Source organism: Sorex araneus, chromosome 4, assembly GCF_027595985.1.
Source record: "Sorex araneus isolate mSorAra2 chromosome 4, mSorAra2.pri, whole genome shotgun sequence".
NCBI lineage: Eukaryota > Metazoa > Chordata > Mammalia > Eulipotyphla > Soricidae > Sorex > Sorex araneus.
Window position 1 is genome coordinate 100,011,480 of NC_073305.1, and position 14,663 is coordinate 100,026,142.

Genomic DNA, 14,663 nt, shown 5'->3' on the forward strand with positions numbered 1-14,663 from the left:
GCATTTCCTAGAGCTCCTACAGCTCCCAGACCTTCCTCTCTCGATGCGATGAGTGGCCCAGAGCACTGAGGATGTGTCCCTGTGCCCCCCTCTCTCCCCAGGCACCATGACCAGCATCAGCGATGACATGGTGCAGCAGACCCTGGCCATCTTCAACTGGGCAAGACACGCCCCCTGCAGTTCCGCACCCTGCCGCTGGAGGCGCTGGCGCGCATGTTCAGGTAGCAGGACAAGGACAGCACAGACACGCTGCATGCGGACCTCAACAAGGTGCCCCGCGGGTTCGCGCCCATGCGAGGAACGCGAGGGGACAGAGCAGGGGCTGTGTGCTCGCCTCCCGTCTGCGGCGCCCGTTCCCCTTCCCCATGGCACAGAGCGGGAAGCCCCGCCGGGCCGCCAGCGTGGGGAACCGTGAGCAGCAAGGCTGAGCCCCCTTCTCCAGTCTGCCTTTCTTCCCCGCTCTCTCCGCACTGCTCAACTATCCATGCCCCCGACACCCCAAATGTCAGGGGTCCTTGTTTCTCCTCTGTGGGTGGGGCACAGTGAGCCCGGTTGGGACTCTGCTGGTTTCCTATCCCCCACTGTCTGTCCCTGGCCCTAAGCACAACCAGCTTCTCCCTCCCTTCTTACCTCCCCAAGTCCTCTGGCCCTGTCCCCGACCCTTGCTGCCCTGGGGGTGAGCAGAGCGGCAGTGGAAACCATCCTCTGCCATCCTTTGCTGTTTTTTTTTTTAATGTCTCTTGGCACTGCTCTTTAAATTTTTCTTTTTAGTTTGGGGGGGATCTCACGTGCCAGTGCTCAGGGGACCATGTGAGGCTGTGATGCCAGAGATAAACCCGGGGCTCCAGGTGCAAATCACGCACTCCAGCGCTTTGAGCCATCTCCCCTTGTGTTTGCTCACCTTCAATCAAAACACAGACCAGGAAAAAGCCCTCTCTGTTGTCTCACGGCTTCCAACTGGCTTCTCTGAGCCCACCAGCAGCTCTGTCGTGCCTGTGCTCTGCACTCCCTCCTCCCTAGCCCCCACCCCCGCTGTGTCTCCCCTGGTCTGAGGGTCTGCATTCGCTCCTCTTCTCCTCTCTACCCACTTCTTCAGGCGGACTTAGGGGTCCATCATGGGCTCAGTCTCATTTTAGTCTATAATTGGTGTTCCTGACAGTACCCCCAACCCTGCCACACGCATGCACACACATGCACACAGACGCACACAACCTTCTATTACACACATGTGCACACTCACCCACACGCATGCGCACACACATGTACACACATATATGCTCACACACACTCTCAGTCATCCACATGTGTACAACACATTAGCTCACATGTGCAGACACCCCCCCCCACACACACACTCACAGAGGCCTCAAACACTACAGACTTTCAAATTATTCACAGACCCTCAAATTCAAGATACTCTCTGGTAACTCAAACTTGGCATGTCCCACCTGGGCCCCTAGCACACAAAGGCGCTCTCGGAGACTTCTCAACCCACGTCCCCCCCAGACAACACACTGTGTATTTGTCAGTCCTACCACCGCCTCCCCCTGCCTCTTCTGTCCTGGAGGTACCATGAAGAATGGCCTGCACCCACTTGGCGAGCATGTTGGGTTTTGTCCCTCTCAACCACAGAGCAGCCCTGTGAGCCAAGGGTCAGGCTCTCATTTTGTAGATGGGAGGGCAAGGCTAGGAGAGGCGAGCAGACCAGTAGGGGTCAGGGCTGGAGAAGGGACCCCCTCACCTGCTCTCCCGCCCAGAATGAGTGGACGGCCTACTATGAGGAGGTGCTGTACGTGCTGGAGGAGACCGAGTACATGATCAAGAAGCTCCCTGAGTGGGCGGCTGAGGAGCCTGTGGAAAAGACCCCCCAGACTCAGAAGGATGAATCCTACATCCACTCAGAGCCCCTGGGCGTGGCTCTCATCATTGGCACCTGGAACTACCCCTTCAACCTCGTCCTCCAGCCCATGGTGGGCGCCCTTGCTGCAGGGAACAGGCTCTGTGGCCCTCGGTGGAGGAGAGCCGTGGGGCTCGGCCTGCGAGGAAAGGGGCACGGAGCCCATCTCTGCAGCAGCCTCATATCTAATCTGCACAGCCAGGTCTCCTGGTGCAGGAGGCGCAGGGAGCTTGTGCGTCAGAGCCGTGACTGAGGCCCCTGCTCCCTCTGCCCTTGGGGCTGGGCTGCGTTGGGCTAAGAGGGATGCTGCTTCCTTAGCAGCTGTTCCGATTTCTGCCCCCAGCCAGGCCCGTGGTCTTCCCTATATTTCCTCCCCTCTTCCCCCACATCTGGGCTAGTGTGCACATGGCTCGTTATGCCTTCTGTGTCCACTGCCCTAGTGTCACCCGAGTCTGTGTGCTCTGCAGGAAATGCCCTGGTCCTCAAGCCCTCAGAGCTGAGTGAGAACATGGCAGAGCTGATAGCCACCATCATTCCTCAGTACCTGGACTAGGTGAGTCTCTGAGCCCCGGGAGGGGAGGGCTGCACAACAGGGATTCTTCCAGCCAGGGCCAGCAGCGCTGTGATGGGGACAGTGGCTCTGTCCTGCCAGAGAGCCCAGGCTTAGACTTGAGCTGGGCTGCCCAGACAGGGGTCTCAGGGGGCTGTACCCTTCTCTGATTCCCACTTCCTCCTTGGCTGGGAAGGATCTGTACCCAGTGCTCAACGGCAGCATCCCCGAGACCACGGAGGTTCTCAAGGAGAGATTCCACCACATTTTCTACACGGGGAGCACGGGTGTGGGGAAGACCGTCATGACCGCTGCAGCGAAGCACCTGACCCTCGTCACGCTGGAGCTGGGGGGCAAGAGTCCCTGCTACGTGGACAAGGACTGTGACCTGGACGTGGCCTGCTGGTGAGTGGGCGGGGGCTGTGCACGGAGAGTGCGGCCATGTTCATAGTCGAGGTCCAGCAGCTCAGACCTTTTTTTCTTGGTTTTATTTTGGGGCCACGCCCGGCTGTGCTCAGGGCGTACTCCTGGTTCTGCACTCAGGGATCACGGCTGGAGTGATCAGGGGTCATAAGGGGTGCTGGGGCTCAAACCTGGGTCAGCCCCTTGCAAGCCAAGTGCCCTACCCACTATCACCTCTCTGCCCCCAGAGCAGCAGCTCATAGATCTCCCCCCCTGCGTCCCCCCTACCAAGTACATGCCTGAGGGGCAGGGCTGCCTTCCCCACCGAGGCGGTGCTGGGCCTGCAGAGTCAAGGGCTTGAACAGAGAGGCCAGAGACTGCTCACGCCAGGCAACCCCTTCAGTCCCCCCAAATCCCCCAGTCATGGATGAAGTTGGGGCACTGGGCCCACTGGCCCCTCCCCCAATCACTCGTTCGGGGCATAGATCTGGTCTGGATCTGAACTAAACATCTGGGGAGCTGTTGTCGGAGAGTGCCCAGCTGCTGTCTTCCACTTCCCCCACGCCCCCTGCAGCACGCGGCCCTGGGGGTCCGCCAGGTAAAAATCCACCATGGGCTATTCTCAGACGCATTGCCTGGGGAAAGTACATGAACAGCGACCAGAATTGCGTGGCCCCTGACTACATCCTCTGTGACCCTTCCATCGAGAGCCAGATTGTGGAGAAGATCAAAAAGTCCCTGAAGGTGCACGTGGGTCCCCGGTGGGAAGAGAGGGGCTGCAGAGAGGAAGCAGGGTGGCTTTATGCAGAGCTCGAGACTTCAGCAAACGTTGGCTCATGTTTCTGATCAGAGAAGGAATGCAAGTCTGTTGGAGGGCTCTGCAGAAGGATTCAAAAAGAAAAAGCAGAGACCTGGGGACTCCCACCCCCAAGAAAGGCTCAGCTAACATCAGCTAACACACCGCCATCTCCCTCCCATTTCTGCAAAACTGAGTCCATTGTGAACCGGACTTTTGAACCTGATGTTTTGGCCACACAAAAGCGCCCCCTTACACCACAGCCCACAGGCCCAGTCGTCAGGGCCCCGTGGCGCCAAGCTTCCTGCACTGGACCCTACGAAGGGGCCACCGCATGGACCCCAGAGCGCTCCTGAGGCCACTCCTCTCCCACAGGTGTTCTACGGGGAAGACCCCCAGAAGTCCCATGACTACGGGCGAATCGTCAGTTCCCGGCACTTCCAGAGGGTGATGGGGTTGCTGCAGGGCCAGAAGGTCGTCCACGGGGCCACTGGCGACCCGGCCACCCGGTACATAGGTACGTGCCGTGCCCTTCAGCAGGTGTCTCCCACTCCCAGAGTGGTGGCCATCGGGCATGGTGACAGGGAGAAATCTTCTTCTGGCACTACCTGTGGGCGGGGCTGAACTCAGCTAAGTGCCCCGCCAACCCCTAAGCAGACCCCTCCTCAAAGCAGAGAGAGTGGCAGCATCTCCCCACCCCCCCAGTGCTACCAAGGAAGGACCCCCGACCTCCACAGTCTCCCCAAACACAAGCCAAATCAAACCCACCTCCTCTGCACAGTGGCATAGTCCAGCTGTGAGAGCAGAAAGTGTGGGTCAGTGTCAGGCCTGAGGATCACTCCCCGCACCCCAGGGGGCCTCGAAGTACTAAGTGAATGAGGCATGCTGGCATGGGCTCAGGTGGCCCTCAGGGGAGTGTCTATCCCCAAGATAAGGATCCAGGGCTGAAGCCATAGCACATCAGGTAGGATGCTGGCATTGCACACGACCGAATGGGGTTCCATCCCAGGCATCCCATGTGGTCCCCAGAGCACCGCCTGGAGTGACCCCAAATCAAAACAAAAAAGTGAAATAAAAAATGGATAAGGCTCCTGGGCTCCCCGCAGCCCCCAGTAGGCTGACGGTCCCCAAACCACCTGTGAAGGAGATGGAGGGGCCTGGCGGGCAGGGCTCCCGTGCCCATGGGCTCTGACTGTTTCCTGCCTCGGTGCCCACCATCCTCTCCAACGTGGACCCGCAGTCCCCGGTGATGCAGGAGGAAATCTTCGGGCCCCTGCTTCCCATCGTGCACGTGCGCAGCCTGGACGAAGCCATCCAGTTCATCAAGCAGCGCGAGAAGCCCCTGGCACTCCACGTGTTCTCCAACAAGGACCAGGTAGGCAGCGCACGCGGAGAGCTGAGCCCGGGGCTGCATGCAGGGATTCTGGTAGGCAAGGGGACCTGGCCAGGTCACTTCATTTTCCTTAGTCTCTTTCTCTGCGTCTCTGCAGGCGCCTCCCTGAGCAGGGGACCGGTGATACTGGGATCAGGGTCAGCCGAGACAGATTTGCTCTTATGGGTTCCTGCCAAGATGTGCCCTGTGGGGAGAGTGGGGGTCCTGGCGGCTGAAGGAGGTGCCTGGGGAGGGGGGAGGCTGGAGGATCCCTGAGCTGGGCTGAGGCTGGGGCTGGTTTGCTGTTGCAGGTGATTAAGAAGATGATTGCAGAAACTTCAAGTGGTGGGGTGACAGCCAATGACGTCATCGTCCACATGGCTGTGCACTCTCTGCCCTTTGTGGGTGTGGGTGAGTTTAGGGCAGGACCTAGCGCCCAACAGCCCCCTACCGAGGTCAGGGCACACCCACCCAGTGAATTCAGCAGGGGTCATGGCTTCCCGCTCACTGTGGGCACACCCACCAGACACAAGTCCCTTGAGTGCTGGAATGCACAGGGTCCCTGGGGCACCAGGCCTGCTTAGAGAGGCCCAGGGGGTTTGGCAGGGCTGACCCCCAGTCCCGATGCCTGGGGACGTTCCTGAACCTGCTCCTCCCCCCAGGGAAGAGTGGCATGAGCTCCTACCATGGCAAGAAGAGCTTCGAGACCTTCTCCCACCGCCGCTCCTGCCTGGTGAGGCCCCTGAAGGACGACGAGGCCATTAGGGCCAGATACCCACCCAGCGCCACCACGGTGAGAAGGGGGAGCAGGGCTGTGGGGGCTAGGCTCGGGGGCACCCGCGGCCTCACTATCTGTGACCTCCCTGCACAAGACTCGCCACTGAAATGTTCTGGCCGCCTCAGCTCGCCATGTCTCCCCAAGAGCTGTGCCTGCTTCTCCTGGTCCACCCCGCAGGGGCCCCACACCCACACCAGCCGCCCATCCCACCCAGGACCTAAAGATTCCAATGGTGTTTTCCACCCTGCTGTGCAAATATGTGTGTGTTTGTGTTTTTGTCGTGGCTAAGCCCCTTCAGCTTGGCTTAGGGCCCCATTGCGCCTCCTGACCAGCGGGAATGGCCCCCAAAGCCTTTCCGAGTTGGAGCCCCACTGTGGGAGGGGGGGGCGGTACCAGGGGCAGTGTGCTTTCCCTGGGGCTGGTGGCTCCATTTGGGGTGTCCTTGGTGACTGAGCCTCCGGAAGTAGACAGAAGACCCAGGCTGTGGCTTTGGCTGTATTTCCGGAAGCTTCAGAATAATACAAGAAAATCTGTGTTATTCCAACAAAACTTATATACAAATCTGAAGATGAACAGGAAGAGAGCACAGTGGGCTGAGCATGTGCTCTGACAGGTGCCAGGTTCTAGTCCATCACCACATGGTCCACCAAGCATCACCATGAACCAGGAACCAACCTCAGCAGTAAGTTTGGAGAGGCACCCAAGGATCATGTCTAGCCCACACCACTCAAATGAACCAGGCACTTCAAGTTTAGCTTTTTAAAGGCACACACACACACACACACACACACACACACACACACACACACACACACACACACACACACACACACAAAACGGGATGTTTCTTCTCGATCAAAAGAAACCACCTCTAGCCAGCAAACCTAAAATTCTCCTCAATTCCTTTTTGTTCCTCATATCCCCATCAATTCGTTTTTTGGTGCCACTGTTGAACCCAGGTGACATGCATGTAAGGGGCTTGAAGGTACTACCTACATTGGGAGACAACACATTCTTTTCAAGACACCTGTTGACGAAAGACCCTAGGAAACGCTGTAATCATCTTCTAACCTGTGGAATCTATTTGGGCACACACTTCTAAGGGTCACAGACACGAGCATCAGTCAGTGGAATGTTGAGAGACTGGAAATCCAGTATTGAGGATTCTCCTTCAGACTTCCCTCATTTTGAATTTTCTCAATTGTCTTTCCTGTCCGCTGGCAGGAGCCCCTGTGATGGCCATGGTGGATTCTCAGGCCTGTGGGTAGTGCCTAGCACAAAGGTTTTGAAATACATGAAAAACGGTTTTGTTTTTTTTTTTTAACACTTCCCGCGTCCCACCGCCCCAGCTTTCCCGTCCGCCCGGCTTCCTCCAACCCGGCCTTTTCCCAGGAGACTCCCAGCCAGGCCTCCCGAGTGCGCCCCTGGTTCCCACGCGGCCGCCGGGACTTGGCTTCCACCAACCCGGCCATTTCCCAGGGGACCCAAGTCCCAGGAGCCCCTGCTAGGAAGAAACGGGGGCGTGGCCTGACGGAGGCGTGGTCTAAAAGGGGCTTGGCCTCCTGCTAACGCGGCCGCAGATATTATTTCCTACCTTAGCACATTAGGTATCGTCTTCTTGCTTTGAAAATCGCTTTAACACATCTCATTCACTTATGCGAACTAGCCTATCAGCTCTAAGTTTAGAAAAATTATCAGTGAATAAGAGAAGCTTAGCAAGCTTTCGTAAAGACAACTTAGCCTTAAGAAAAACGGTTTTTATCATAAAGTAAGGTGCACCTGAATTCCTGTTAGTACAGCTCTTTTTTTTTTAATTGACTCACCATGAGATAGTTACAAACAAAGCTTTCATGTTTGAGTTTCGGTCATACAGTGATCAAACACCCACCTCTTCACCGGTCCACTTTCTCCACCACCAATGTCCCCAGTATCACTGCCCCACCTCCCCCTCGACACCCCCCCACCCTGCATCCCAACAATTTCTTTGCCTGTGTGGCAGACAATTTCCACAATACTCTCTAGTTTGGTTACATTCAGTATTTCGACACCAGTCCCACCATTATTATTTGGAATTTTCCCGCCACCACTCAAGCCTGCTGAAAAGGCAAAGGCAATGCTAAACAATTTATTTTGTACTGCTTGTTATGAATAGCATAAGATGTTGTGTGGCCACACTCACTCTCAGTGCTCCTGGAATTCTAAAATTTTAGATAATTAGCGTCTGGAGAGTCTCTGCAGCAAGCTGCTCAGGTTCAAGATTCTTTTTTTGTGTCCCTTAGCCCCCCTGAAAACTAGAAAGTACTAGGGACCTGAGAAATAACGCAGATAAATGGCCTAGGGCAGCACATGGTGAGCCCGGGTTCAGTCTTGGCACCACTTATGGTCCCGAGGAGTCGTTGTTAGCACAGAACCAAGCATGTCATGAGGACAGCCAGGTGAGGCATACAATTTTTTAAACTTAATGAAAAATAAAATGCTTAGCACATTCCTCATTACCCACTCATAAAATCTTTTGCCCAAAGAGAGAAACTGAAAGATCAACACGTATGTGTACACACATGAGTACATCAATTATCCCCCACGAAATATAGGAAGTACATAGAAAACAAATTTCAAAAATAGGAACAAAAGAGAAAGAATGCTGTGCAGCAGGTGTGGACTCAGAGAAAGGACCTAGATAAATTGCACAGAGAGGCGAAGGCCGAGCCTGACAGCATCCCCGCAGTTCTGGCTGCTTGCTCACACCCCCTCAGACCTAGGACAGCAGGGGCTGTGCAGAGCTCCCATGAGCCTCAGCGTGGCGGCGCCTGGTGGGCCTGTGGGCACCACGGGACGGGGAGGGAGCAGGTAGAAACCTTTTCCTTTATAAAAATCATTTTCATTGATCTTAATCTCCCCTTCACTTTGTATAAACACCCTGGTTTACAAAGTAGTTCAGGATGATTTGTTACACATCCAGGATTCCAACACTAATCCCACAACCATCACACCTTCCCAATTTTCCCAACACTCCCGTAAGCTCGCCCCCCTCATAGGCCCACAATAACTTAATAGTTTGTTCTTGAGCACTTGCTTATAGATTGATCCCAGAATGTTTCCGGAGAAGAAAGTTAGTGAAGGTTGCATCTCACCATGGAGCCATGAAGTCCGTGTATAAGAGACTGCTAGGCTGAGGCTCCAGGCCAAACTCTCCGTGTTTCTAGAAACTTCTGTCCCACCACAAGGCCCTTCTTTCCCCCTGCCCAGTTTTCTCACTGTCCCATGCACCCCTGGAAGCATGCCCTTTCTCCCAGCTGATCTCACCCCAGGAGAGGCGGCTGCCCGGTCACCTCTCCTACTGCTCAGCTAAATGCTTCTGTCCTGAAAATAACCAACCCCCGAGAAACCTGGGAACCAGATGTGGAGAAGGAAACCAATTGCTAGGGACATTTCCAGTGGGGCGATCTCAGGGTCAAGTTGAAAGGACATTGCCAGTGTCGAGGTGGCAGCTCAGCTGATGCTTGGCTCTGCTCCAGCTAGGTGAGGGTCCGCAATCGGAAGCCGGCCAGGTCTCCCCAGGTCAGGGTCCCTCCAGGTCAGGGTCATCCAGAAGAGGTCAGTCCTCCACAACAGGTCAGGGTCCCTCCCCAACCAGGTCAGGGTCCTCCAAGCCAAGTCAGGGTCCCTCCAAACCGGGTCAGGGTCCCTCCAAACCAGGTCAGTGTCCCTCCCCAATCATGTGAGGGTCCCTCCAAAGCAGGTCTGGGTCCCCGCCCCAAACACATCATGGTCCCTTCCCCAACCAGGTGAGGGTCCCAGGAAGGTGCCAGATGTTCCCACCCCTTGCATTAAGGCTTCACCCGGGTGGGACCCCCTAATCACTGGTCTCTAAATACCGAGGAAATTCTCCTTCTCGCGGTTGCTTTTAGGAGAGCCGTTGGGTCCTCGATTCTTTCAGGGACCTCAGCCCCATGCCTGGAAAGGCCAGCGAGCCTCCAGAGAGGGAGAGTCGGCTGCTCTGATTCTCGGGAACACTAAGGCCTGCAGCTGCTCTCAGCGAACACCGGGCACGTGCATGTGGTTCCTTCTGTTCCCACAAGTTCCGGGGTACCTTGCTCAGAGCTAAACAAACCCCCTCAGCCTCTCAGCTCAAGCTCCAACACAGCAGACAGACATCACTTGGGGATTCCAAAGAATTTAATGGTGAGAGTCAGGGAAGTGTGGGGCTGAGGGTCTGCCTTCATGCCTCCAGTGGGGAGGAGCTGGTGTCAGTGGGCGGTGTCTGGGGGGACCCTGGCTCCCCATGAGGATGGTGGAGGGGGAGGGGTGGCTTCCCTGGAGGCAGGGAGCTTGTCCTTGGAAGCATTCACTGTCAGCCCCTTTTCACGAGTCGTTCTCTCCACGTAGGCAGGGCACACAGCAGCTCAGGGCTCTCAGGAGACAGCCTGGGCGCCCTCTGGGCGCCTGTCCCCTTTGGACTAAGCATCGGGGCCTCCTGATCTTCCAACGGAAGTTTAGGAAAAGGCGGCGGCGGCGGGGGCCAGCCTGAATGTGCTGGGTGTCCACTACTTTGGGAGACGGGCTGAGGGTCTGAGGCTTCAGATGCGGCTTGCAGTTGATGGGCCTGGCCTCTGAGTGGCAGGGAGAGGGCAGACGTGGAGCAGGGAGGGCAACCAAGGGAGGGGCCGTGGTCTGGGAGGTCTCTGCAGCCATGGCCATGGACTTGCCCGGCTCCCCGCCTCTGCCCTGCTGCCTCCGTCCCTGTGAGACACCGGGCTCCTTCTCCATGTCCACTCTAGAACTGTGTGGGGCCACCACGGGCCTCCCGGGCCGAGCGGAGGGGACAGTGCACTGCAGGGGAGCACACGCTGGCTTGCCTGGACGGGCCGCAGGGGTGACAGTGCCTGGACGGGTCGTCGGGAACGTGGACGGTGGAGGAGAACCAGAGGGAGCAGCACGGTCCGGAGGAGACCAGATGGCCTTCTTCCTGCAGACCCTGCAGGATGGGCTGATGCACAGCAGGTGGTCCCGACGCGGGTCGTTCTTGTATGCATCCAAGGGGTTGCTGAGGGAAAGGAAGGGAAGAGAGGGCCATGAGCGGGCAGAGGAGGGTCTGGAGTCAGTAACCTGGGTGAGGCTCTGAAGCCAGTCCCTACCCTGGTTTCATTCCCATGGCTTCCAGCTCTCTCTACACCCCCCTCAAGGCCTTCCTCTCACCCCTGTTCCTCTGGCTCCCCTCCCCAGACAGCCCTGAAGCCCCCCTGTGACACCGGGTCTCCAAGGAGGGCGCACACGTACCTTTGCAAGTCCCGGATAGTTTGTATTTGCTGCAGGTCCGCCAAGCTGAAGTGGTACCTCTCACCTAGGGACCCGGGAGAGCAGCTTCTATGAGTGAAGGTCACACACTGGCACGGACACAGGGCCCATGGAGGGCAGCTGGGCATGTTCTTCTCTGGGACCCTCAGCAGCCAACAAGGAGCAGCAAACGGCCAAAGACGCTCTGAGGCCTGTTGCTTCCTTCAGAGCCTTTCAGAGCCATCGTCTGCCTGGAGACTCCAAGGCCGCAGTTCCCTCCCCGGGGATTCTGATCCCCACCAACACTCAGAGACACCAGCCCTGTCTCTCACTGTCTCCCACAGTGAGAAGTGCAAGCACCCGTTGTCTGACTTCTCCCTGCTTCATTGCCAAGCCTGGCAGAGCAAGAGAGGACAATGTCTCAACTGTGGCAGCCTTCTCAGTGGCTCCTCTGAGGGCCCTGCTTCCAGGGAGGGTCTGCGGAAGCCACGGTCACCCGGTCACCCGGAGGGACCATGGGCCCAGGACTGCAGGGAAAGGAGGGAGTAGTCACTCAGGGAGAGCTCAGCTGCCAAAGGCAGCACTCACCTCTCAGGATTGAGCCCCTCCTTCCTTTCCTAGCTGTGTTCTGCCTCTGAGGAGAGAAAGAATCGGTGATCATTTGGGATCCGCTTTGCACTCCCCTCTCAGAAGCTCTGACGTCCACACACGACCCGTAAGAGTCCCACAGGGACAGAGAGGTGAGTTTCTGCCTCGAGTCCACCTAAGATGTCGTGAAATGTTTGGGTTTGGGTTTTGATTTTGCGTTCCCAGTTTTCTCCTCTGAATGACACAAGGATCTCGGTGTTGACAGCAGGCCCCCCTTCAGGGACACCAGGCAGGGATGTGCTCCCTGGGGCGGGGCCCAACCCCGCTCCACTCTCCTGAAGGGCTGACCTGGAGGATGGTTTGATATCTCCCGCCCAGCCAGGGAAGTCGTGGTGGGACTTTTCTGTTTGAAGGGACCTTAATCCCTCCAGTGGAAGTAGATTCTAGTGTGACGGCACTAGTTGGGATTTTGTGATGGGAACCTGCCGCCCCACCCACATAGTCTGTGAAGTTCAGGGAATTCTCTCTTCCGTGAACCCCTTTCCCACCCAGTCAGTCCTCCTTGACAACTGAGGCCCTACGCTCTCCTAGATGACCGAATCTGCTGATTCTCTAAACCAAACAAATTCATGTTTCAGTGTGTGAACAGAAAGAGAAATCACCACCACCCACCAAATTGTTCACGCAATGGCCCCGGCTCCTACCTTTTGGTCAATCTTTCTCTTACAGAAGACCAGGAGAGTCGGTATTGTGAAGCAAACAGCAAAAAAGAAGAGCACCTCAAGCAACGCCAGGAAGACGGTCGTGGGATCACTACTCGTCAGCTTTGAGCCTAAGCGCAATAAAGACTCATGCCGGGGTGTCACCAGAACGATCATCAGAACGATCATAAACCATATACTGGACTCGATCATCCTGACCACAAGCTGCCTATGGCAACTGAGCGTGAGCGCGCGGCTCTGCCTTATATAGGGCCGCCTGCATCACAAAGGGGGAAGAGTCCAATAGGGTTCCAGAGGGGTGCGAAGCCGTGTGTGTCCACCATACCCTCCCCCACCCTTCCTACCCACTTGGCCTACCCTTCCTGGACCCTTTCTCTGGGTCCCTCTGCTCTGAAAGCCTTCCTATTTTCCAACCCCACCCCTGCCTTCATCCCACCATGTGCTTTATCCCCAGGAAGGGTCCTGCTTTTTCTGCCTGGAACCCTGCTCTTCCCTGGGTCCTCTTGACTCTCTGGGAATAACCTTGACTTTGCTCTTGACAACTCATTTCTCATCTGAAATCCTACCATAGATTTCTTTTTTCAAATCTAGCTAATTTATTTTGTTTTTACAATATCAAAATATTTTTTAAGATTTTACGAAGTACTTCACAATATTTGATTACATAGAATATTCGGACACCAATCCCACCACCATTACACCTCCGCACCACCTTATTTTGGATGTTTCCATCCTGCACCCCAACCCCTCCCCAAAGCAGAACCAGAATAACTTATTTGGTATTATTTGTTATGAATAAACCGCTGAAAATGCTCCAAAAACCTTTCCTAGAGGAGAGTGTTGAAGATTGTTGTAGTTCATCCAGGAGCCTGCCATTAAGCCCTTCTCAAAGAGATTACAATTATGTTGTTAAGGGTTGAGACTTGTGCGCTTTTCTAGATATCCATAAAAATATATTTCCCTCTAAGATGGCTTGCCTTCTTCATTAAGCCCCCTGGTGCGCTACTCTTGAGTACGAGTGGTGTGGGGTATGGTGAGGTCCAGGGATAGGCTCACTCGTGGGTGGGGTTTGGCCCGAGTGTGGGGAGAGCAGCCGTGAGCATGGTGGTGTTTGAGTTCTGGAGGTTTTGGCTGCTGGGGCTGGGTCCCTTGGGGCAGGGAGGGGCCTTCCCTGCCCCCTCCAGGTGCTGCGAATGAAACAGCCTGGCACGGGGTTCCAGCAGCACGGCTATGGCGAGCTGTTTTATGCTCTCTTTGGAGAGAGAAGGACAGTGAGTCTCTGGATCATGGCTGTTGAGATTCTCTCCACCAGAAATGTTGGATTGGACACTCCAACTGTGTGTTACTTCACATTCTTGTTTCCTCCGGAATGCTTTTTGGCTGACAGGAAGCCAAGTCTCACTTGGTGTTCTACACTTAGGTGTGTGAATGGTAAAGACCATTTTAGATTTTGGTTTCAGTCCACCTTCAAGCACTAGTGCTGTCGATTGAATGGCCAAAGCATTACTTAGTATTTTCAAATTTAACATGGAAAATAAATGTAAGTAAGCTTCTCCTTGCCTTGGAGGATATCAGTTGCTCTCTTTTCTCAAATTGACTGATGCTTAAAACTCAAACTTTCAGGTTACACTCTACCCAGATACACACACACACACACACACACACACACACACACACACAAACACACGGAAGGAGAGAGTGAGTGAGGAGTGAGTTTCTTTAGCAAATACATCAGCTCCAGTTCCAAAACAAAGACTTTCTCCCATTTTCCAAAGTTTGCTCTCGAATTTTGATGACTAGGGATGGCTGCTCCCTAAACCAGGACCCAAGTCCTCTTCATATCCAGAGGTGCTTGGGTGTGAGGGCTTGGAGGCCACACACAGGGTGTCTGACGGTCAGCTGTTCCTGGGATCACACTCAGGCCTGCATGCGCTCACTGTGTTTTCTGCCACTTGAGTTTCTTTGTAGCCCAACAAAGATCATCTTGACCAAAATATCCCTCTTCATTCTCTCTTTATTTTCACCATGTGTATTCAGTTACCAGATGTACAATGCAGCAGATCATCCTTTCCATGCACACAACACCACAATACCATGCCCATCAAACCCCACACCCCAACAATGGGAAGTGTGGGGCAGCAGGGGTCCTGCTGTGCCCTGAGCCACATCCCACCTTTCCTTGACAATCCCGTAAGCTAGACCCAAAGAATATCCTGAGGAACAGTCTTGTGGAATTTGATGGTAGAAGAACGAAATATTACGCTAGACTGAATTTATTTCAGTA

At 55.3% G+C, this 14,663-nt stretch overlaps 1 pseudogene; it reads left to right on the forward strand.

Annotated features, from left to right (window-relative positions):
• The first annotated feature begins 106 nt into the window (after positions 1 to 106).
• Positions 107 to 9,796, forward strand: LOC129404343 (aldehyde dehydrogenase, dimeric NADP-preferring-like; annotated as a pseudogene).
• Positions 9,797 to 14,663: the final 4,867 nt, after the last annotated feature.